This window comes from Durio zibethinus, chromosome 28, assembly GCF_047325235.1.
Source record: "Durio zibethinus cultivar Kanyao isolate XHJ-2024 chromosome 28, ASM4732523v1, whole genome shotgun sequence".
NCBI classification, from domain to species: Eukaryota; Viridiplantae; Streptophyta; class Magnoliopsida; order Malvales; family Malvaceae; genus Durio; species Durio zibethinus.
Genome location: NC_143189.1, coordinates 8,221,262 through 8,246,962, shown reverse-complemented (window position 1 = coordinate 8,246,962; position 25,701 = coordinate 8,221,262).

Below are 25,701 nucleotides of genomic sequence, written 5' to 3'. Positions count from 1 at the left end.
TAAAACAATTATGTTTGTTCATACTAGCTTATTCGGAATAAAATAATATTAATTTATTAACATTTTGATAATTTATAAGTAAAAGATCCAAAAAATAAATATGTTTGCCTAACAAGTTCAAATAGTCATGACTATTTGAATAATAATCTATTTCAAATCATCGTGAGCTTTTGTTTTGTAATAAAATAATTGCTTCAATTCATAAGAGCCTATTTGAGACAAAATAATATTCCAAAAATTAAAGAGTAATAGAATTAAAAAATTGAATTTTCTTATCAATAAATAATTATCTATTTCAAAACATTATGACATTTTATTTTGTCATAAAACAACTGGTTCTATTCATGCAAGCATATTTTGAATAAAATAATATAAATTTATTAATATTCCAAAAATTAATAAGTATACTTTTAGAAGATAAAGCTATTTTCTAAACACATTCAAATAGTTATGACTATTTGAACAATTATCTATTTCAAATCATTATGACCATTTGTTTTGTCATAAACCAATTATTTTTATTTAAACAAGCTTATTTGGAATAAAATAATTCTAACTAATTAATATTCCAAAATTAATAAGTAAAAGATTTAAAAAATAAATTTGTTTACCAAGTGAGTTCAAATAGTTACGATTGTTTGAATAATTATTTATTTCAAATCGTTATGATCTTTTGTTTTGTTATAAAACAATTGTTTCCATTCATACAAGTTTATTAGGAATAAAATAATACTAATATATTAACATTCTAAAAATTAATAAGTTGAATATTTAAAAAATTAATTAGTTTATCGAACCAATTCAAATAGTCACGTCCATTTGAACTACTATCTATTTCAAATTGTTATGACATATTATTTTGTTGTAAAACAATTGTTTCTTATCGATCAAGTTGAAATAGTTATACTTTCTAAACAATTATCTATTTCAAAACATTGTGACATTTTGTTTTATCATAAAACAATTAGTTCTGTTCATGCAAGCGTATTTTGAATAAAATAATATGAATTTATTAATATTCCAAAAATTAATAAGTAAAATTTTAGAAAATAAAGCTATTTTGTTAAATTAATTTAAAATGATAATTTTAAAATAATTAATAAATTGTTATCGATAATTTTAATAATTATAATATTTTTATTAAAATTATTATTCTTATATAATATAGTTATTATATATCATAATAATTAATTGTTCTAATTAATATTTAAATTAATTAAATTATTAAAACTAATCATTATTATTTAATAGATTATAATTTTATTAAGAAAATTATTTGTTCAATATGCTTATTTACTAAACCCAATTATTGGATAATAATTATATATTTTATTAATTAAACCATAATTATTAGATAAATTATATGATGATTAAGCTTGTATGATAATAAAATAAAGATATTAATATGAATTATTGATTTTAATTTAATATAACTAATAAATAAATAATTATATTTATTAATTTTCAAAATATTTAACAAATATTTTAATAATTATTATTAAATATATTTTTACTAGTTATATTTAATACTATAATATATTAATTTTAAATATTAAATCTAATTTATTTATATAATTAAAATTAATTAAAATTTTTACTTATTAATTTAAAATTAAAATAATTGTTATAATTAAATAATAATCTAATGATTTTAAGTATAATTTATTAGTATTATGTTATTTAAAAATAGCCTAGATGAAGTAAAATAATACTGGTTTATTAATATTTTTGAAATTAATAAGTAAGAAATTTTAAAAAATAAATTTGTTTACTAAATCAGTTAATATTTCAAATCATTATGACATTTTGTATTGTTATAAAATAATTATTTTTTATTATACATGCTTATTTAAAATAAAATAATAATAATTTATTAATATTTCAAAAATTAATAAGAGATTTAAAAAATAAATATGTTTACCGAACTAGTTCAAATAGTTATGACTACTTGAACAATTATCAATCTTAAATCGTTAAGATCTTTGTTTTGTCATAAAACAATTATCTCTAATCATAGAAGCTTATTTGGTTAAAAATAATACTATTTATACTATTTATATCCTAATTTGAATAATAATTATTATAATATGAATAATATTAGTATTTAAATTAATATATATATAAATCTTCAAATTATCATTAATAAATTTATTATATTAAATGTTATTTATATAATTATTACTTTAAATAATAACTATTAATAAGATAATTATTAATTATAATTATTAAAATTTAATGTTTAAAATAATTAATTAATATTTAATAATAACTTAAAATATTAATTAAATTATTATCTTATTTAATAATGATAATCTTTATTATTAATATTATTCAAATTATACTATAATATCGATAATATTAATCGATAACAATAAACTATTTAATAAGACTAATCGAAAGTACTACTTTATTAATAATATAATCATAAGATAATCCTAATATTTATAATTTATAAATTAATTAATAATATAATAATAATTATTATATATAAATTAATAGGTCATAAATTAGTATATAATATAATTTATAAATTATATTTAAAATATTTAAAATATTATTATCCAAAAATTAAATTTATTAATTTAATTAATTATATTATAAAGTTTATAATACCAAGGATTATTTATATGTAATATAATAATAAATTAAATAGTAAATGTCATTATATAGTATAAAAGTAAGTTAATATATAATTATTGTTTATATTAACTTTATAATATAATTAATTAAATTAATAAATAATATAAAATATTATATATAATATATATAAATTTATTATATTAAGATATAAATTATAATTAAAATTATAACTAATTAATAAATAAACTTATAATATAACTATTCAAAATTATTTGGTAAACAGATTTGAAATAAGCTTGCATGAATAGAAAAAATTATTTTATGACAATACAAAATGTTATAGCAATTTGAACTAGATAATTGTTCAAATAGCTATAATTATTTAAACTTGTTCGGTAAATAGATTTATTTTTTAAATCTCTCACTTATTAATTTTTAGAATATAAATAAATTAGAATTATTTTATTCTGAATAAGCTTGTATAAACAAAAACAATTGTTTTGTTTATTATAGTAAATTAATATTTTATTATTTAATTTAGATTATTATAATTAATCTAAATTAGATTAATTAGTTATAATCTAATTTATATGTATATTACAACTATATTTATGTATTATATTTTTAGTTATTATAATATAATAACTTTATATTATAATAATATTTTTAATAGAATAATAAATATTTATCAAGTTTATTTTAATTATAATTAATTGAATTATATAATAAGTGAGGGATTTAAAAAATTTCTATTATATATTAATACATATCAAATATTATATAAATCATACCTATTATAATAATATATAATAAATTAATATTATTATACTATAATTTATTAACAAAATTATTACAAGTAATTATTAATTATTAATAAGACAATTAGATTATAAATAGTTACTAAGCTATAACAATTAAGAAGATAGTATACGAGCTTATTAGTAATTAATATAATATATTACCAAATGACTATAATAATAATTAATATTATTAATATTTGTTTCATGTCTATAAAATAATATTAGTAGTCAATTAATTATTTAAACAAATATCTAATATAATTATAAATAAACAATTATTATTATTATTAAGTATCATAATAATAATTAAAAATATTATTGGATTTAGGATTTAAATAATAATAATACTTAATTATTAAATAATTAAATTAATATATAAGATTGATAAAAATAACCTTTTATTTTAGTAATTAATATACAATTAATCTAATAAATAATATTAATTATATAATAATAATAATAAATTAATTATTATTAATTATAGATATTAAATATTATATATTAATCCTAATAATTAATAATTATTATAACAATGTTTACTTAATTAGTATAATAAATTTAAAAATAATTTATCGTTAGTTAAATAATTGTTTATTTACTATTAATATAATAGTTATAAAACATTTTATAATTTATAAATTATATTAAAAATATCTGAAATATTATATCCAAAAATTAAATTTATTAATTTAATTAATTATATTATAAAATTTATAATACTAAGGATTATTTATATATAATATAATAATAAATTAAATAATAAATGTCATTATGTATATATAAAAGTAAGTTAAAATGTAATTATTGTTTATATTTATATAGTATCAATATATTATTTATTTAATTAATGATAATATAAGTATAATAGGATACTTATTATAATTTAATGTATTAATTATAATACAATATTTTATAAAAATTAGATAATATATTATTATATGATAATTATAATATAATAATTATTATTATATATAAATATAAGATTTGAAATAGATAATTTTTCAAATAGTTATAACTATTTGAAATTGTTCAAAAAATATATTTATTTTTTAAAGTTTTAGTTATTAATGTTTGGACTATTAATAAATTTAAATTACTTTATTGAAATAAAACTTGCGTGAACAGAACCAATTGTTTAATGACAAAACAAAAGATCATAATATTTTGAAATAGATAATTATTTAGATAATCATAACTATTTGAACTTATTCCGTAAACATATTTTTTAATTCATATTTTATATATAATATTAAATAATTAATTATTATAATAATTGCTTATAATATTAGTTTATAAATATAATATGCTAGTTAAATTATGAATGTGTTAGGTGAATTTAAATTTTCGTATTATATATCCAATTATGTATTATATTTATTAATTATATTATCGAATATAAATTAAATTAATAAAGTTATTATGATAAATATATTATCTAATTGTTATTGAATACTATATATTTATTAATATTATATTTATAATATTATATAAATTATTAATTTTATATTTTATATTAAAATAGTTTTTAAATAAATTAATTATATTTATAAATATTCAAATATAAATATATATTAATATTTTTTATAAGATATTTTTATAATAATATAAATACCATTTTATTTTAACTGATTATTAAATCTAAATTATATTATTTATAATTATAAACATTCAAAAAATTAATAAGCAAAAGATATGAAAAAATAAATCTGTTTACCAATCAAGTTCAAATAGTTATGACTATTTGAACAATTATTTATTTAAAATCGTTATGACCTTTTGTTTTGACAAAAAAACAATTGTTTCAGTTCATAAAAGCTTATCTAAAATAAAATAATACTAATTTCTTAATATTTCAAAAATTAATAAGCAAGAGTTTAAAAAAATTAATTTGTTTACTAAATAAATTCAAATAGTTATGACTATTTGAACAATTATCTATTTAAAATCATTATGACATTTTGTTTTGTCATAAAACAATTGTCTCAGTTCATACAAGCTCATTCGAAATAAAATAACAATAATTTATTAATATTCCAAAAATTAATAAGTAAGTGATTTAAAAAATGACTCTGTTTACTAAATTAGTTCAAATAATTATGGCTATTTCAACAATTATCTATTTGAAGTCAATATTACCTTTTGTTTGGTCATATAACAATTGTTTTTTATCATACAAGGTTCAGAATAAAATAATACTAATTATTAATCTTTCAAAAGTTAATAAGTAAAAAATTTTAAAAATAAATTTATTTATCAAACCCATTTAAATAGTTATGACTATTTGAACAAATGTATAGTTTAAATCAGTTATTTAAAAAAAAAACCTTTTTTGTTCTATCATAAAACAATTATTCATGTTCATACAAGCTTATTCAAAATAAAATAATACTAATCTAATAATACTCTAAAAATTAATAACTAAGAGATTTAAAAAATAAATTTGTTTGCTAAACTAGTTTAAATAGTTAAGACCATATGAACAATTATCTATTTTAAATCATTATGACCTTTTATTTTGTCATAAAACAATTTTTTCAATTCATACTAGCTTATTCATAATGAAATAAAATGAATTTATTAATATTTCAAAAATTAATAAGAGATTTAACAAATGATTCTACTTACCTAGGTAGTTCAAATACTTATGATTATTTGAACAATTATTTATTTCAAATAATTATGACCTTTTGTTTTGTTATAAAACAAATGTTTTTGTCCATATAAGTTTGTTCGGAATAAATTAATACTACTCTATTAATATTTTAAAAATTAATAATAGATCTAAAAAATAAATCTTTTTAGATATCTATTAATTAATAAAAATCAATAATTAAAATATTTAAATTAAAATCAATATTCCTAAATTTAATATTAATTAAATATGTTTATTCAAATCAATAATTGGGAACTTATTACTTATTGTTATAATTAGATATAACTTATTCTAAAAATAGATTTATTTTGTTAATAAAGATTTAAAAACAATTGAATTTGAAATTGTATAATTCAAATATTCATAACTATTTGAATAACTATTTATTTCAAATCATTATGACCTATTGTTTTGTCATAAAACAATTGTATCAATTCATATAGGCTTATTCGAAATAAAATATTACTAATTTATTAATATTCTAAAACTAATGAGTAAAAGATTTAAAAAAATGAATCTGTTTACTGAACAAGTTTAAATAGTGATGATTATTTGAACAATTATATATTTCAAATCGTTATGATCTTTTGTTTTGTCATAAAACAATTGTTTCTGTTCATACAAGCTTGTTTCGAATAAAATAATTAAATTAATTAATATTCCAAAATTTAATAAGTAAAAATTTTAAAAATAAATTTATTTTTCGAACATGTTCGAAGGGTTCTGATTATTTGAACAATTATTTATTTCAAATAGTTATGACCTTTTTTATTTTGTGATAAACTAATTGTTTCTATCCATACAAGCTTATTTCGAATAAAATAATTAAATTTATTAATATTCTAAAATTTAATAAGTAAAAATTTTAAAAATAAATTTGTTTTTTGAACATGTTCAAATAGATTTGACTATTTGAACAATTATCTATTTCAAATAGTTATGACCTTTTCTTTTGTGATGGACCAATTGTTTTTGTCTATATAAGCTTATTCAAAATAAAATAATACTAATTTAATAATATTCCAACAATTAATAAGTAAAAGATTTAAAAAATAAATCTATTTACCGAGTAAGCTCAAATAGTTATAACTATTTGAACAATTTTTTATTTCTAATAGTTATGATCTTTTGTTTTGTCATAAAACAATTGTTTCTATTTATACAAGTTTATTCAAAATAAAATAATACTACTTTATTAATATTTTGCAAATTAATAGGTAGGAGATTTAAAAAATAAATCTATTTACCAAATAGAATTATTCAAAATAAAATAATTTTGATTTATTAATATTTTGAAAATTAATAAGAGATTTAAAAACTAAATCTATTTACTTAACCAGTTCAAATAGTTATGACTATTTGAACAATTATTTATCTCAAATCATAATGATCTTTATTTTGTCATACAACAATTGTTTCCTTTCATACAAGCTTATTTGGATTAAAATGATATTGATTTAATAATATTTCAAAAATTAATAAGAGATTTAAAAAATAAATATGTTAGCCAAACTAGTTCAAATAGTTAAGACTATCAGAATAATTATCTATTTCAAATCATTCTATCCTTTTATTTAGTCATAAAACAATCATTTTAGTTCATATAAGCTTATTTGGAATAAAATAATACTAATTTATTAACTTTCAAAAAATTAAAGCAAGAAATTTAAAAAAATAAATCTGTTTACTGAACAATTTCAAATAGATATGACTATTTAAATAATTATCTATTTTAAATTATTGAGATTTTGTTTTGTAATAAAACAATTGTTTCAGTTAATAAAAACTTATCTGAAATAAAATAATACTACTTTATTAATATTTCAAAAATCATTACGATCTTTGTTTTGTCATAAAACAATTGTTTTTTATCATATAAGCTGATTCAGATAAGAATACTACTAATTTAATAATATTTTAAAAATTAATAAGTAAGAGATTTAAAAAATAAATGTGTTTGCCAATTAGTTCAAATAGTTAAGATTATTAGAATAATTATCTATTTCAAATCGTTTTGACCTTTTGTTTAATCATAAAATAATTGTTTCAATTCATACAAGCTTATTCGAAAGAAAATAATACTAATATATTAACTTTTGAAAGATTAATAAGCAGGATATTTGAAAAACTAAATTTGTTTATCGAACAAGTTCAAATAGTTATGACTATTTGAACAATTATCTATTTAAAATCATTGTGAATTTTTGTTTTCTCATAAAACAATTGTTTTAGTTCACAAAAGTTTATCCAAAATAAAATAATACTACTTTTCTTAATATTTTGAAAATTAAGAGATTTAAAAAATAAATCAGTTTACAGACTTAGTTTAAATAATTATAGTCATTTGAACAATTATCTATTTCAAATCATTATTACCTTTCATTTTGTCATAAAACAATTGTTTTTCAACATACAATCTTATTTGAAATAAAATTGTTAGTACTTTTTGTTTTGTCATAAAACCATTATTTTTGAATGTATAAGTTTATCTATTTGAATTTGTTCCTATAATATTTTATAAATATTTAAAATATTATATGTCTAAATTATTTGAAATAAATTCTATTTATTGATAATAAATAGTCTATTTTGTTACAAATTAATTCAATTATTATTATTTTTGCAATAATTATTCAATAATTATTAATTATTTATTAATAAGAATTTTTATAAACAATTTAAATATTATTTAAATATTAATAATACTAAATATTATAAACTAAGAAAATTATAATAATTTAATTTTTTTAAAATATTAATTATTTTGTTATTATATAATATGAATATATGCTATATTAGTAAATATTTAACTATTTGCTTATTAATATTTGTATTAATATACATATTATTTTTAAATAACTAATAATTAATAATTATTATTAATTATAAATATATTGTTCAATTTAATATATTGATATATTAATTTAATAATAATATATCAATATTTAGTATAAATATTTATACTAATTAATAGAATAAATATTTAGTTTATTACTAGTAATTAATTAATTACTATATTTATAATCTTTATTTAGTAATAATAGTTAATAAAATATTAATAATAACTATTAACAAATAAATAATCAAATATTTTTTATTAAATTATAACAATTATTTGATTTATATCAACTATTATTAAATAAATAATAATATTAATTAGTTAATTTATAAGATTAATTTAATAAAAAATTATAAAAGAATAACTATTTTTTATCAATTATGAAATGAATTTTATAATTTATTATTTGTAATTGTAATTTATATATATTAATTAATAAGTTTGACTAATATTAACAATTGCAATAATTTAATATTAAATATTTTATTATAAATGTATAATCATTAAATAGATTATATAATTGATTAATAAATAAATATCTATTTAAAGTTATATATAATTTATAAATATATTAAATTATATATTTAATAAAAAATAATAGTTATCAAATAGTCATATATAATAATTTATATAATTTAGATATAAATTAATTAATAATATATAATTATTATAATATTAATTATTTAAATTTATACTCTATAAAATTATTGTTATAATATTTTAAATTATAATTATAAACTTTTTGTTACAAAATAAATATATTTTTAGAATAAGTTATATCTAATTATAAGAATAAGTAATAAGTTCACAATTATTGATTTGAATAAACATATTTAATTAATATTATATTTATGAATATTGATTTTTATTAATTAATAGATATCTAGAAAGATTTATTTTTAAATAGTTTATTAACTTATATAATTACATTAATAAATTAATTTGAACAATTATCTAATATAGCTGTATTAAATTATAACAATTATATTAATAGTAATGTTAATTATTTATATTAATATTTATTAACTTATTATAGAGTTATATAATATTTGCAAAATATTAATAAAGTGGTATTATTTTTATTTTGAATAAACTTGTATGAATAGAAACAATTGTTTAATTATTAAATAATAAAAAAATATTATAATTATAATTATAATATTATATAAAAATACAGTTAATAATTTTAATTTATTATAATAATATAATAATGAATATTTTAATATATCCCTATTTTATAATCGATTAGTACTATTATTTGAATAGTTTACTAAATGAATATAATTAATTAATTTAATATTAAAAATTTGTTTTAAATAATTACTTATTTGATTTCCAATTAGTATGCATTTGTTAGGATTTGAAATGGTCTTAACTAGGCTTCAAATATAACGATAATTTATAATTTAAATATTAATATATTATAAATATTTATAATAGTTATTCAAAACTATAGTATATTAATTATTAATAACTATTTATAATATTTAGTAAATAGTATAATTATAAATTTTTAACTAAGTTTAAAAATATATAAAAAAATACGATTATATGTTAACTAATATTTAACTAATCAAATAGTAAAATAATATTATGTTATTATTTTATAAGGTATGAAACTAATAATATAAAATCTAGTTATTATTATAATTTATATTTAAATAATAATTAAATTATTATAAATATCAATTATTAATAATATTTTATTTTTATTTTTTTGACAATGTATAGATTGTGTTTATTAATTTAAATTTAAAAAACTATTTGAATTTTAAAATTAATATAAAATATTTGCGTAAAATTTTTGTGTTTGTCTGATGAATTTGGAAACAAAATTAAAAAATTAAAAAATAACGGAGTTGCCACCAATATTTTTTTGCTAGGTGCGATTGGCCACCTATTAAAGTACAACCTTTTAATAAAGTCTTAAAATTAATTAAGACATTTATATAATAATATTAACTTATTTATAATTTATAAATAATGTAATTGTAATCCTTTACGAATCAAATAATTTATAATATATTTTGCAATTAGTATCTAACTAAAAATTAATTAATTAATAACAATAATAATAAACAAAATTATTAAATTTCTACTTATCAAAATATTAATTTGATAAAATGTAATTATCAAATAATAAAATTTTTTAAATCTCTTTCAAATTATTAATTTAAAATAAATTAATATTTATATAGTATTATATAGTAATTTTTATTTTTGATTATATAAATATTAATAAAGTTATATATAGTATAACTTATAACATAATTATATTAAGTTATTTTATTCCGAATAAGCTAGTATGAACAAAAATATTAATATTATTAATTCTATTATTTGTAATAATATGAATATATAATTATTCATATTAATAATATTTTAATAAAATATTAAATTAATTTAACTAATAAATTACATATTATTATACTATAATGATATATTGAGTTAATATATTATAAATAATTATTTTATTTTATATAGTATTAATTATAAATAATTATATAACTAATAAATTTATTATTATTAATTTAAATAATATGTTAATCTAATTGCTGAACCAGTTTAAATAGTTAAGACTATATGAACGATTATCTATTTTAAATTATTATGACCTTTATTTTGTTGTAAAACATAAATATTTATATAGTTAAATTATATAATAAATTAAAATTTATACTTAATAAATAATTATATTTAATAATTAAATATTTATTATAATAATAAATAAAATAATTGAATAATTTATTAAATAATAATATATAAACAATAAATTTGTAACTTATATATAAATTTAATTAATAATATGAATTATATATTAAATAGATAAATATAAAATTAATAATAAATTATAACTAATTATAAACTTGTTATTTTTTAATTTTAAACTAGTTAAATATTAATTGTATAATATCATATGAATAATAAATTATAATATACTAAAAATATATAAATTTATAATTTATAATTATTTTATTAAATTTATTATTATAAATTAATATATTAATTATACTATCAATAATAATAATTATTATTAGTATAGTAATTAGATTATTACAAATGTATAATTTTAATTAATTAAATATTTAATTAATTTATAAATAATTATTAAAATTACTAGTTATATTTAATATTATAATATATATATTAATTTTAAATATTAAATCTAATTTATTTATATAATTAAATAAAATAGATTAATAAAAGTTAATCTATACAGTTAATAACTAGTAAAAATATTATAACTGAATAATATTATTTTAGTATAATCTATTCTGAATTATATTAACTTATTAATTAATCTATATAATTAATAATGAACAATATTATAATTTATTAAAAACAATTTATTTTAATATTTTAATAATTATTTTAATATGAAACCAGTCATATTAATTATCTTTAATATTAATTTGCAAAATATTAATAATATTTATTTATTCAGATAAATAAATATTTTTAATTTAATTACTATTTGAATTAAAATATTTAATTATCTATTTTAATTGTAATTATATAACTATATTTTTATTTAATATTATATAAAATATTTAATTTAACAATTAAATTAATTTAGTTATTGATATTTATATTAATATAATATTTAATTATAATATTTAAATATTAAATAAACTATTATTAATATATTAATTTAATAATAGTTTACTTAATTATATATAATTAAATAATTATTACTTAGTCATAAGTAAAAATCTAAGTGATTTAATAAATGACCTTTAGTTTTGTCATAAAGCAATTCTTTTTAATCATACAAGCTTATTTGAAATAAAATAATACTAATTTATTAATATTTCAAAAATTAATAAGAGATTTAAAAAATAAATTTGTTTATCAAATCAGTTCAAATAGTTAGGACTATTTGAACAATTATCAATCTTAAATTGTTGAGATTTTTATTCGGTTAAAAATATTACAATTTAATAATCAAATTAATAATTATAATATAAATTGTTCATACAATTTGAAATCCAATATTGATATATCATATTATTATTAAACTAACAATAATTAAAATGTTTATTATGGATTATTATGGATAATTTATATGTTTAAATTAATATATCAATTCTATATATAATAATTAGTTACTAATAATTATTAAATATTATTATTAACATAACAAAACAAAAAATCATAACATGTTGAAATAAATAATTGCTCAAATAGCCATAATGATTAGAACTTGTTTGGTAAATAGATTTATTTTTAAATCTTTTATTTATTAATTATCTTAATATTAATAAATTTGTATTATTTTATTCGAAATAAGCCTAGATGAACAAAAAAAATTCTTTTATTACAAAACAAAATGTTATAGCTATTTCAAATAGATGATTATTCAAATAGTCTTAATTTTTTAAATCTCTTTATTATTAATTTTTGGATTATTTTATTCGAAATAAGCTTAGATGAACAAAAAAAATTATTTTATTACAAAACAAAACGTTATAGCTATTTCAAATAGATAATTATTCAAATAGTCTTAATTATTTAAATTTGTTTAGTAAACAAAGTCATTTTTTAAATCTCTTTATTATTAATTTTTGGATTATTAATAAATTAGTATTGTTTTATTTTGAATAAGCTTATATGAATTGAAACAACTCTTTTATGACAAATCAAAAGGTCATAGCAATTTGAAATAGATAATTATTCAAATTGTTATGATTATTTGATCGAGTGTGGTAAACATATTTTTAAAATTTATTACTTACTAATTGTTAAAATATTAATAAATTAGTATTATTTTAATGCAAATAAGCTTGTATGAATAGAAACAATTATTTTACAACAAAACAAAAAGTCATAATGATTTGAAATAAATAATTGCTCAAATAGTCAAAACTATTTGAACTAGTTTGATACATAGATTTATTGTCTAAATCACTTATTAATTTTTGAAATATTAATAGATTAGTATTACTTTATTTCGAATAAACTTATATGAACAAAAACATTTGTTGTATGACAAAACAAAAAGTAATAATGATTTGAAATATATAATTGTTCAAACAGTATAATTTATCAATTATAATAATTATTTATTTATTATAATATTATAATTATAATAAATATTTTAAAATATTTTAAAACAATATATAATTTATTATTTTATAAATATGTAATTTTATAACAATTATTGGATAATAATTAATTTTAAATATTTAATAAATTATTCAATTATTTAATAATTATTAATTAATAATTAAATTAATTGATTATTATATACTTAACAATTGTCTTTAAATATTATAATAACTAATAAAATATTACTTATTTAATATTCAATATATTTAATGAATATATAATTATTTAGTAATTATTATACTTGTTTTTATTATATTAAGCTAATATGATTATAAATTTATATTAAATTTAATAAACAATTATAATATTTTAAATATTTAATATAAAATATTAATTACCATTATAATTATAATTTTATAACTTATAAATAATTTATTATTAACAAAATATAATAATTATTATATTATATTTTATTATAAATATATAAAATTAGTTAAATAAAATATTTTATTTTGATATGGAAAGAATCATATCAATAATTTTATTACATTCAAATAATTCTATTATTTGAAATTTTAATATTTGTTCAGTAACATTTTGTTAAATATTATAGTATAAATTACATAATAGCTAATAATGTATTGTTAGCTATAAACAAATTAAAAAATTAATAATTTTTTAAATTATTAAATATAATTTATTTAATATTACAAAACTATTATTAAACTAACAATAATTAAAATGTTTATTATGGATAATTTATATATTTAAATTAATTTATCTATTCTATTTAATTTACTATTTATATTAATAATTATTAATATTAAAACTAATATTATAAGTATGTTAATAATTAATATATAAAGTAAGCAATTATAGTATACAATAACATACTTAATTATAATTAAATAACTAAATAACTATTATAATTATTAATGGATTATTCATAATAATTAATATTAATTATACCAATATAAGTTATAAATTATTACTGTTAATTTATAATTAAGTTATGACCTTAACTATTAATATATATTTTAATATATAAATTAATAAATTATAACTATTAATAATAGTTATAATATTATATAATTATAATATTACAATATGAAATATAATAATAATTATATTAAAATTAGTTAAATATTAATTTTATTAATATTAAAATTATATAAGTTATTAGAGTAAATAAAAAATTGTTATAAATTTTAATTTATCATAAATATTAATAATTACTATTAATATTTAATTCAATTAATGTAATATAAGGTTAAATTATTAAACTAAAAATAATTAATATTTTTATAATATTAATAACTTTATTAATAATTTCTATTATAATTATTAATAAAGTTTATCCAAAATAAAATAACTATTTTATTGTAATATTTAATATATTTATTATAATTTATTAATAAATATTTATACTTATGAATATATACAATCGATTAGTACTATTATTTGAATAGTTTGAATAAAAATAATTATATAGTATAACAACTATTAATTATTATATGTATTAAAATATAATACATATTTGACATGTATATTATATTATATTTAAATATAATATATTTTAATTATAATTAAAATAATATATATTATTAGCATTATTGTTTTAATTCTATAATACTATATTTAATATATTAATTACTTAATTAATTAGTTTTTAATTTGTAACAAAAGGCCATTAGTTCTAATCCAATAATTCATATTTGAATTATAGTATATTAATAATTGTTAGATAATTAATTATCTTTCAAATATAATTGTATAAATTAATAATATTATACAAATATCTAATTTATATTAAATTATTATATTTTATTAAATAAATTATTATTTAATCTTAGTTATTAGTAACTAATTATTATATAAGTTTGTCTAGACAAAAACAATTATTTTATGACAAAACAAAGATCATACCGATTTGAGATAGATAATTATTCAAAGATAGATAATAATTTTATTATTTAAACTTGATTAAGGTTAATTTATAATAAAATAAAAATTATAATATTATATTATTATAAATATGATATTTATATTAAAATTATATGTTATACAAAATTAATAATTATTTGTATTAATTATATTAACATAATTAATAACTTAATTATTAATATTTATTATAATTATATATAATTATATTATTTAATAATTATTATAAATTTATATGAACTATATAAAAAAAATAGTTATATTGATACTAATTTAAATTAATATTTGAACTTTAATATATTAAATATTTAAAGTTTAATATTTGAATTGTTCCTACAATTTAAGTTATAAGTTAAGATATAACTTAATTATCAATAATTAAATTATAATAAGTTCTAGTTATATGTTAATAATAATATGTATTATAAATTATTTATAACTATTTATAATTATAAAATTATTTGTAAATAAATTTGTTACTTTATTAACAAATTATTTTATTATGATACTTTATTATAATAATTATTATAATTATTTTAATTTGAAATATAATATTATATTTATAGTCTTAATATAATTAAATCATTTCAAACATACCTATGACCTTTTGTTTCTAATTCTAATATATAAGGGTTTGATCAAAATTAATTTAATTAATTAAAGCTTTATACCAATTTTATGATTATTCATTATTATAAATATATATAATAGGATCATTAATTTAAAAAAACAAATTATAATAAAATTATTAATTATTAATAAGTAATTTATTATTAATAAATAATAAATTATATTTATAATTTAATTGTAAGTATGGATAATCTTTTATGATTATTATAATAAGTACTATTTAATAATTATTGCTTATAATTTATATTATTGAAATAATAATTATATAATATTTATTGTATTATTTATTAATAATAATAATTAATTTATATATACTTATAAATATACATATAAGTAATATATTATATTAATTATAGCTATAAATATAATAAACAAAAGAAGAATATATAATAAGATCAATATAATTTGTAATTATTTATTTTAATTTAGTTTGTGTATATAAATTTATTTAAAGATTAAATTTAAAATATTTGTAAAATAATTACAATTTTGTAATTATATTATATATAATTATTAATTTATATATAATATTAAATATAATTATAAATATTTTAATAATAAATTATATACTATAATTATATTATTATAATATTATAATATATTATATAATAAATTTATTTTTTAAATCTCTTATTAATTCTAGAAATATTAATAAATTAATAGATAATAATAATATCTATTATTAATAATAACTGTTTCAATTATTTCCAATATAATCATATTGTTAATTATAATTAACAATACTAAATAAAATTAGTATAATTAAAATAATTATGACTAATAATAATTTAATTATAATAATTTAATTTTGAAAAAAGCCTTTTTTCAAAATTAAGTTATATAAATTATATCATTCTTATTTTGTATTATATAAATCCTATAAATTAACAACTTATTACTATATTTAATATATTGTAATAAATTTAAATAATACATTTATATTTAAATATATAAATATAATATTTTTATAATTATATAATTATAATTAATTATAATTTATATTTATTAATTATAAATTTAATATTTATAAATATCGTTAACAATTTAAACAATTATAATAATAAATAATATTTATATATATTATAATACTATTGTAAATTATTATAAATAATTTATCAGATTATTTGACTATAATATAATAATATAATTTATTAAAATAATTTTTTCAGTTCATAAATGCTTATTCAAAATAAAATAATACTAATTTATTAACATTCAAAAAATTAGATTGTATGAACAGACAACATTGGTTATTAATTGTTCAAATTATTAAGTAATTTATTAATTATTTATTTAATTTATTATAAAAATTAAATAAGTTAAATAATAACCCCTAAGCACCAACATCCAAGCATCGGCTTATGCCTGAGTGCATGCCCCAACACCCATTGCAAACACCCCATGCCACCTAACCGAGCTTTAGTATAGACCCTACCCGAGATATTGGCTAACACCAAAAAATCCCTTCACCTGACCTTTACTTACTCCAGTATAAACCCTACTAGTACCAATCGAACTTGCACACACCAAACTCCTCTCCTATCGGTACTAGCCCTTGGCCTACCCCCTAACATCAATCCCTACTCTCATGCAAATCCAGTCTCATCCTTACTTGGATCACCCACCTGAGCCACGAAGCACCATCGACCCCAACCAAAACCTACCACTAGCACTAAGCCATAAAACAATTTTTCGCCATCCAAAATGTCCCTTACCAAATAATATTTAACAATAAATGTAGTTATGTCAATATTTTAATAAAAAAATATTAATCAATTGTTTTATAAGCTATTTTCAAAAATTAATTAACAAATTTAACAATTAGAATATTAAATCTCTTACTTATATTAAACTCGTATTTTAGTTAAATTAGTTTTATTTTTTAAATTTTTACATATTAACTATATTTAATATGTTAATAAATTTTTATAATTTTTATAGAACCTATACCTTTTAAATTTGTTTACCGAATAAGTTCGAATAATTATGGCTATTTGAACAATTATTTATTTAAAATAATTATGACCATTTATTTTGTCATAAAACAATTGTTTTAGTTCATAAAAGTTTATCCAAAATAAAATAATACTACTTTAGTAATATTTCAAAAATTAATAAGTAACTAATTTAAAAGAATAGATCAGTTTACCCAATCAATTCAAATAATTATAGCCATTTAAACAACTATCTATTTCAAATTGTTATTACCTTTTGTTTTGTCATAAAACAATTGTTTTTCAACATACAAGCTTATTTGAAATAAAATAATACCAATTTATTAATATTTTAAGAATTAACAAGACATTTAAAAAATAAATCAATTTATTGAACTAGTTCAAATAGTTATGACTATTTGAACAATTTTCTATTTCAAATTGTTACAACCTTTTGTTCTATCATAAAACAATTGTTTCTGTTCATACAAGCTTATTCGAAATAAAATAATACTAATTTAGCAATATTCTAAAAATGAATAACTAAGAGATTTAAAAAATAACAATTTAGTATGGGGAATATTATTATTTTATTAAAATTAAAATTAATAATAGATCTAAAAAATAAATCTTTTTAGATATCTATTGATTAATAAAAATCAAAAATTGAAATATTTAAATTAAAATCAATATTCAGATAGTTATATATAAATTTAATTGTTAAATATTTTATTATAAATTAATATAATCTAATTAAATATTTATTAAAATCATAACTCCTTAGATTTAATATGAATTATTGATTAATAATTTATTGATTTATTTTATTTATCATAATAAAAGTTCATACTTTTAATAATTTAATATAATAATCCTTATTAATTGTAAGTATTTATAATAATTATTAAAATATTTAATTGTTCAAATCATTATCAATTAATAAAAGGCTTAATATTAATATCAATATTAAAATTAGTATTAATATTAAACAATATCGATAATTGTTCTTATCAATTATATTATTTGAAATAATAAAACTACAATTAATGTAAATATCGAATAAAATAATATTAATCTAATTAATTACTTGAAAATTAATTAAAATAATTAATTATAAATATTTGTTTTATGATAAGCTTAAAATTTAATAACATTCAATTAAGTCAAAATATGAGAATTATAATAAAATTTAATATATATTATTTAATATTTTATAATTAAAAATTATTAACATATAAATTATATTTAATTATATAATTTTTAAAAAATAATATAATATTATTATATTAATTATTATAATAACTATTTATTACAAATTCCAGTTATAATATAAATATAATATATAATTGGATATTAATTTTTTATCAATTTAATATAACAATAGATTAATTATTTATTTACGTTTTAAATCTTTTACTAATTAATTTTCTAAATATTAATAAATTAGTATTATTTTATTTTTAACAAACTTAACAAAAATAATTGTTTTATGACAAGACAAAAAGTAATAATGATTTGAAATAAATAATTATTCAAATAGTTATAATTATTTGAACAAATTCGGTAAATAAAATTATTTTCTAAATCTCATAATTTTTTGAAGTATTAATAAATTAGTTTTAATAGTAAATGTATTATTTTATTAATAACTAATATTTAAATAAAACATTTAAAGATTTGTTAATATTATTAATAAAGTAGTACTATCGATTAGTACTTATTAAATAGTTTATTGTTATCGATTAATATTATTGATATTATAGTATAATTTGAATAATATTAATAATAAAGTTTATCATTATTAAATAAGATAATCATTTAATTAATATTTTAAATTATTATTAAATATTAATTATTTATTTTAAACATTAAATTTTAATAATTATAATTAATAATTATATCAATAACATTTAATATAATAAATTTATTAACGATAATTTGGAAGATTTATATATATTAATTTAAATATTAATATTATTCATATTATAATAATTATTATTCAAATTAGGATATAAATAGTATAATTAGTATTATTTTTAACCGAATAAGCTTCTATGATTAGAGATAATTGTTTTATGACAAAACAAAGATCTTAACAATTTAAGATTGATAATTGTTTGAATAGTCATAACTATTTGAACTGGTTCGGTAAACAGATTTATTTTTTAAATCTCTTATTAATTTTTGAAAGATTAATAAATTAGTATTAATTTATTTCAAATAAGCTTGTATGAACAAAAATAATTATTTTATGACAATACAAAAAGTCATAATGATTTGAAATATTAACTGATTCAGTAAACAGATTTATATTTTTAAATTTCTTACTTATTAATTTAAAACATATTAATAAACTAGTATTATTTTATTTTGTCTAGGCTTGTATTAACTGAAATAATTGTTTTATGACAAATCAAAATAATTAAATTATTTGAATAGCTATTTATTTAATAAATTAATAAATAAACATATTTAATATTTAAATCAATTACTTAAATAGTAAAAATTAAACAATAAATTTAGTAGCAAAATATTTAACAGATAATTATTAAAAATTTTAATTAATAGATATAATATTGATATAGCTATTATCTATTTTTAATCAGGAAGCCAAAAAAAATAATATATTATATAAATATACAATTTATTAAATAGATTTAATAATTAATAAATATTTAAAATAATTGCAATCAGTAATAGCATAATAATATTAATAAGTATACAATATATTATTAATAATTAACAATATAAATTTAATAATTGCTTATAATTATTACTAAATTAATTACTAATATCTTATAATAATTACTATTTTGAATTATAATGTAATAATAATAATTATAGTATAATTATTAGTTAATATAGAGATTATAATATTAATAATTTAAATAGTAACTAATTTTATAATAATTAATAATTATAAGTATTATAATCTCTATATAACAATAATTATTAATTGTATAAATTGATATATTGTTATTATTATTATAATTAATCTAATTTAGATTAATTAGTTATAATATAATTTATATGTATATTACAACTATATTTAGGTATCATATTTTTAGTTATTATAATATAATAAATTTATATTATATTTATTTTGAATAAGATTTGGATATCTTATTCAAATACTAGTTTTTTTAACATGTGCCGTGTGATGTACAAAAATATTTTGTTGTATTTTTTGTAATTAATTTTTTAATTCATTTTAAAATTTTATATTATCTTAATAAAGGAATGTACATATTTTCAAAATTATATAAGGACTAAACATATATACAATATGTAATTAATATTATTTAAATTATTTTCTAAATTAATAAGTAAAAAAATTAAAAAAATAAATATAATTATATATTAATAATTATTATATTATAATTATTATAAATTATATTAAACTAAATATTCAAATAATATATTAACTACAATTATTAATAATATAAATATAATTATAATATTATTAATTAATAACAAATATTATTTAAATATTTTAATAATAATATCATATATAATAATTATAATTGATATTATAATATATATTTATAAATTACTATAAAATAATTAATATAATATTTAATTACATGTCAAATATTATTCTTAAGGTTTAATTATACTAATAATAATACTTATTATTAGTTGATATATATATATCAATTAAATTATTATTAATGTTCAAGTAAATAGTTATATTTTATGATATAACAATTATTTAGAATATGATTATTATTCTATAATTTTTAATAGACTATTTGTAAAATATAGTTTAATAACTAAAAGAGTTATTCAATTAAATAACCATCTTATTTACTATAATATATATAATCTATATATTATATATAAATAAATAATTATTATATTTATTAAATTAAATTATTAAATTATATTAAATTATTAATTAATAATAATAATTAATAATAATATTTAATATTAATTATTATTACAATAATATAAATTAATATAATACTAATTAAATATTTAAAATATAAAACTATTAGTGTAAATAATCCCTAATTAATAAGTATATTTTAATTTTATTTTTAATATGTATAATTATAAGTAATTATAAGTAATAATTATATAATAAATTAATAATTATTTTATTATTTATAATTATTATAATTATAATAACATTATTTAAATATTTATTAATAATATATTACTAATAATTAATTTTATTAGAATATTATATGATTAATATAATTATAATTTTATATTCATTAATATAAAAGTTTATATTTAGTAATTGTTATCATTATAATAATACCTACAGTTAAGCCACTCTAGCCGAGTAGTTTTGTTTTTTGGTATTTTTTTTTTCAATTTTTTTGTGTGCTTATTTTTTCCCTCAGTATTTTTGCATGATTAAATTTAGAAAAAATTAAAAATTAAAAAAAATAAATTTTGGGAATAAATATTAAGTATCCAATGATGGAATTTATAGAAATTTCAAATGGTAAATTTATATAAAATTCCTAGTTGAGAAATTTTGTCTAAATTTGTCTCAAATGATAAAATAATTTAGATAAGGTTTCAATAACAATAGTTAATATTTATTTTCAAATAAAAAAAAACTTGGTTGAAAATATTTGATAATTATCCAAGGATGAGAATATTAGAAATTTCAAATGGTAAATTTTTTAAGCAATCTTTAGGTGAGAAATTTTTTAAAATTTGTCCCAAATGGTTGAAGAATTTAAATAAAATTTCAAGAAAAGTAATTGTCATATTATTCCCCTTCAAAAAAAAAATAAAAAAAGAATTTCTAAATAGGCCCAAATGGTGAAAAATTTAGAAATTAAAAAAAAAAAAGAAAATATTTCTAAATTGACCCAAATGGTGAAAAATTTAGAAATAAAAAAAAAAATAAAGAGAATTTCTAAATATGCCCAAATGGTGGAAAATTTAGAAATTCAAAAGAGAAAATACTTCTAATTTGACCCAAATAGTGAAATAATTAGATATATTTTCAACAAAAAATAATAAAAATTAATTAAACGTTTTTTTTTCAATGACGAGCCTCTTCAAGGAAACAAATGGGGTCATTGAATACTCTTGAGATGAGAAAATATTTTTAAGAATTCTACCAGATTGATGGAAGAATCTTATAAATTATTTTTAATATTTAATGTAAAAATTTTAAACCATTAGACTCAAGACCATAAGATAAATTTAAAATAAAATGGTACAATCTTTGGAATTATAAACTTAATTATAAGTATTTAGTAAATTACTTACTAATAAATTACTTTCATTCTATTTCAAAGGAGCTTGTATGAGCTGAAATAATTATTTTATGATATAATAAAAGGTTATAACAATTTGAAATAAATTATATTATCTATTAATAATTATAATTATTTATAATTAAAATATATATTTTAATAATATTAATAAATTAGTATTATTATAAATTTAAGATTATATAAATTTATTTAAAAATTTAATATTAATTAATAGATAATTTTATTATTTTATTATTGATTAATAATAATAATAATTATTAAATATAATAAATACTTTATAATAGTAATTATATCATATATTTATCATAAATATATTAATTACTATATATATAAATTATAATATTTAGATTAATATATATTGTATAAATAGTTATGACTATTTGAACATTTTATTATCCTAATTATTACTATTTAATATTTGTTAATTAAATATTTATAATATTTATTATTTTATTATAGTTTTGTTATTTATTAATCTGAATAATTAATAGTTATTATATTTATTATAATTAACTAAATTAATAATTATTTTATTATTATATTACAAAACAAAAGGTCACAATGATTTGAAATAAATAATCGCTCAAATAGCTATAATTATTTGAATTGATTCAATAAATTGATTTATTTTTTAAATCACCAACTTATCAATTTTTGAAATATTAATAAATTAGGCTTGGGGCACGGCTGGACTCAAAAGTCTCCAAAGCAGGTCAGTACTTCGGGTCAGGTCACCCGAATGAAAAACATACGGATTCTGGGTCTTCTTAAATGCCAAAATGATGTTGTTTTGGTGATGCTATAAAAAGCTGAATCCCAGCTTTTCCCCTCAGATTTTTCTTTCCCTTTTCTTTCTCTCAATTTCTTTCTAGAAATCGAAGAACTCTGGTTCAATCTTCATCGAATTTTGGAAAAAAGTCATCAAAATCTAGGTAGGTTTGTTGGATGTTCACCAAAAAATTCAATTGACACTGAAAAACTTGCTAAAAAATTCAACCGATGCCAAAAAATTCACCAAAAACTGAAAATTTTCCAAAAAAATTTCTAAAAAAATCTCTTTTTTTAACCCAAAAATCTTTTTACTTTCTGCTTTTCTCTCTCTGTTTTTTTTTGTTTCCTTGTGTGATCTTTTCTATGTGTCTGGTATTTATAAGATGAAGCAAGAAAGTTCCTAATTAACTCTAAGTCCCACCCTTGACTGGATTTTCGCATTATCCCTGAATCTAAGGAAATTAAAACCCATTGCAATTCTACCAACATCCCATACACAGTAAACTTTGTATTTTTTATTTTTTTATCTTTTACTATTTCAGCTATTATCCTATTATCTAAAAATGAAAATGAAAATCAAAACAAAAATAAGAATAAGAATAAAATAAAAAATAAAGCACATTAAAATAATAAATAGCTGGGCCTGACTATTGGACCCCATTGAGGGTTTAGAACTAGACCTTATTGAACCAAGCCCAATGGGCTTGGCTCAGACCAATTAGGGTGTCTGCAGTTGCCTTTCTTTGCACATTTCTTGTGCAATAGGAATTGTGCAAAGACATAGACACCATGCCTATGATCATCCCAACACATTCATTTTTTCATTTTTTTTATTTTTTATTTTTCTTGAAAAAGTAAACAAGGCTCCTTTAAATAGAGACTCAACGACTTTGAGAAAAATAAATGGCTCCTCTAAACAAAGGCATAACAACTTTGAAAAATAAAGGCTCATTGACAATCATGTCCAGAGAAGTCATAGATCAGGTCTAGTGAAATTTGTAATGAAAACTCAAAGATTCAAAATTTGAGTTCAAAATTTCAAATGTCCAGATTCGCAAGAACGTTTCAACTTTGCAAGAATTCATTGAAATTTGATTATCAAAATTTCAGTTTCACAAGAATTCAAATATGCAAGATCTTAAGATTCACACTTGCAAATTGCAAGACTCTCATCCATATGTAAAGATTTGCATTTGAATTTTGGAGATTTACATCCAAAAGTTCAAAGCTTCTTATTCGAGGTAAATTTGGGGTTCAC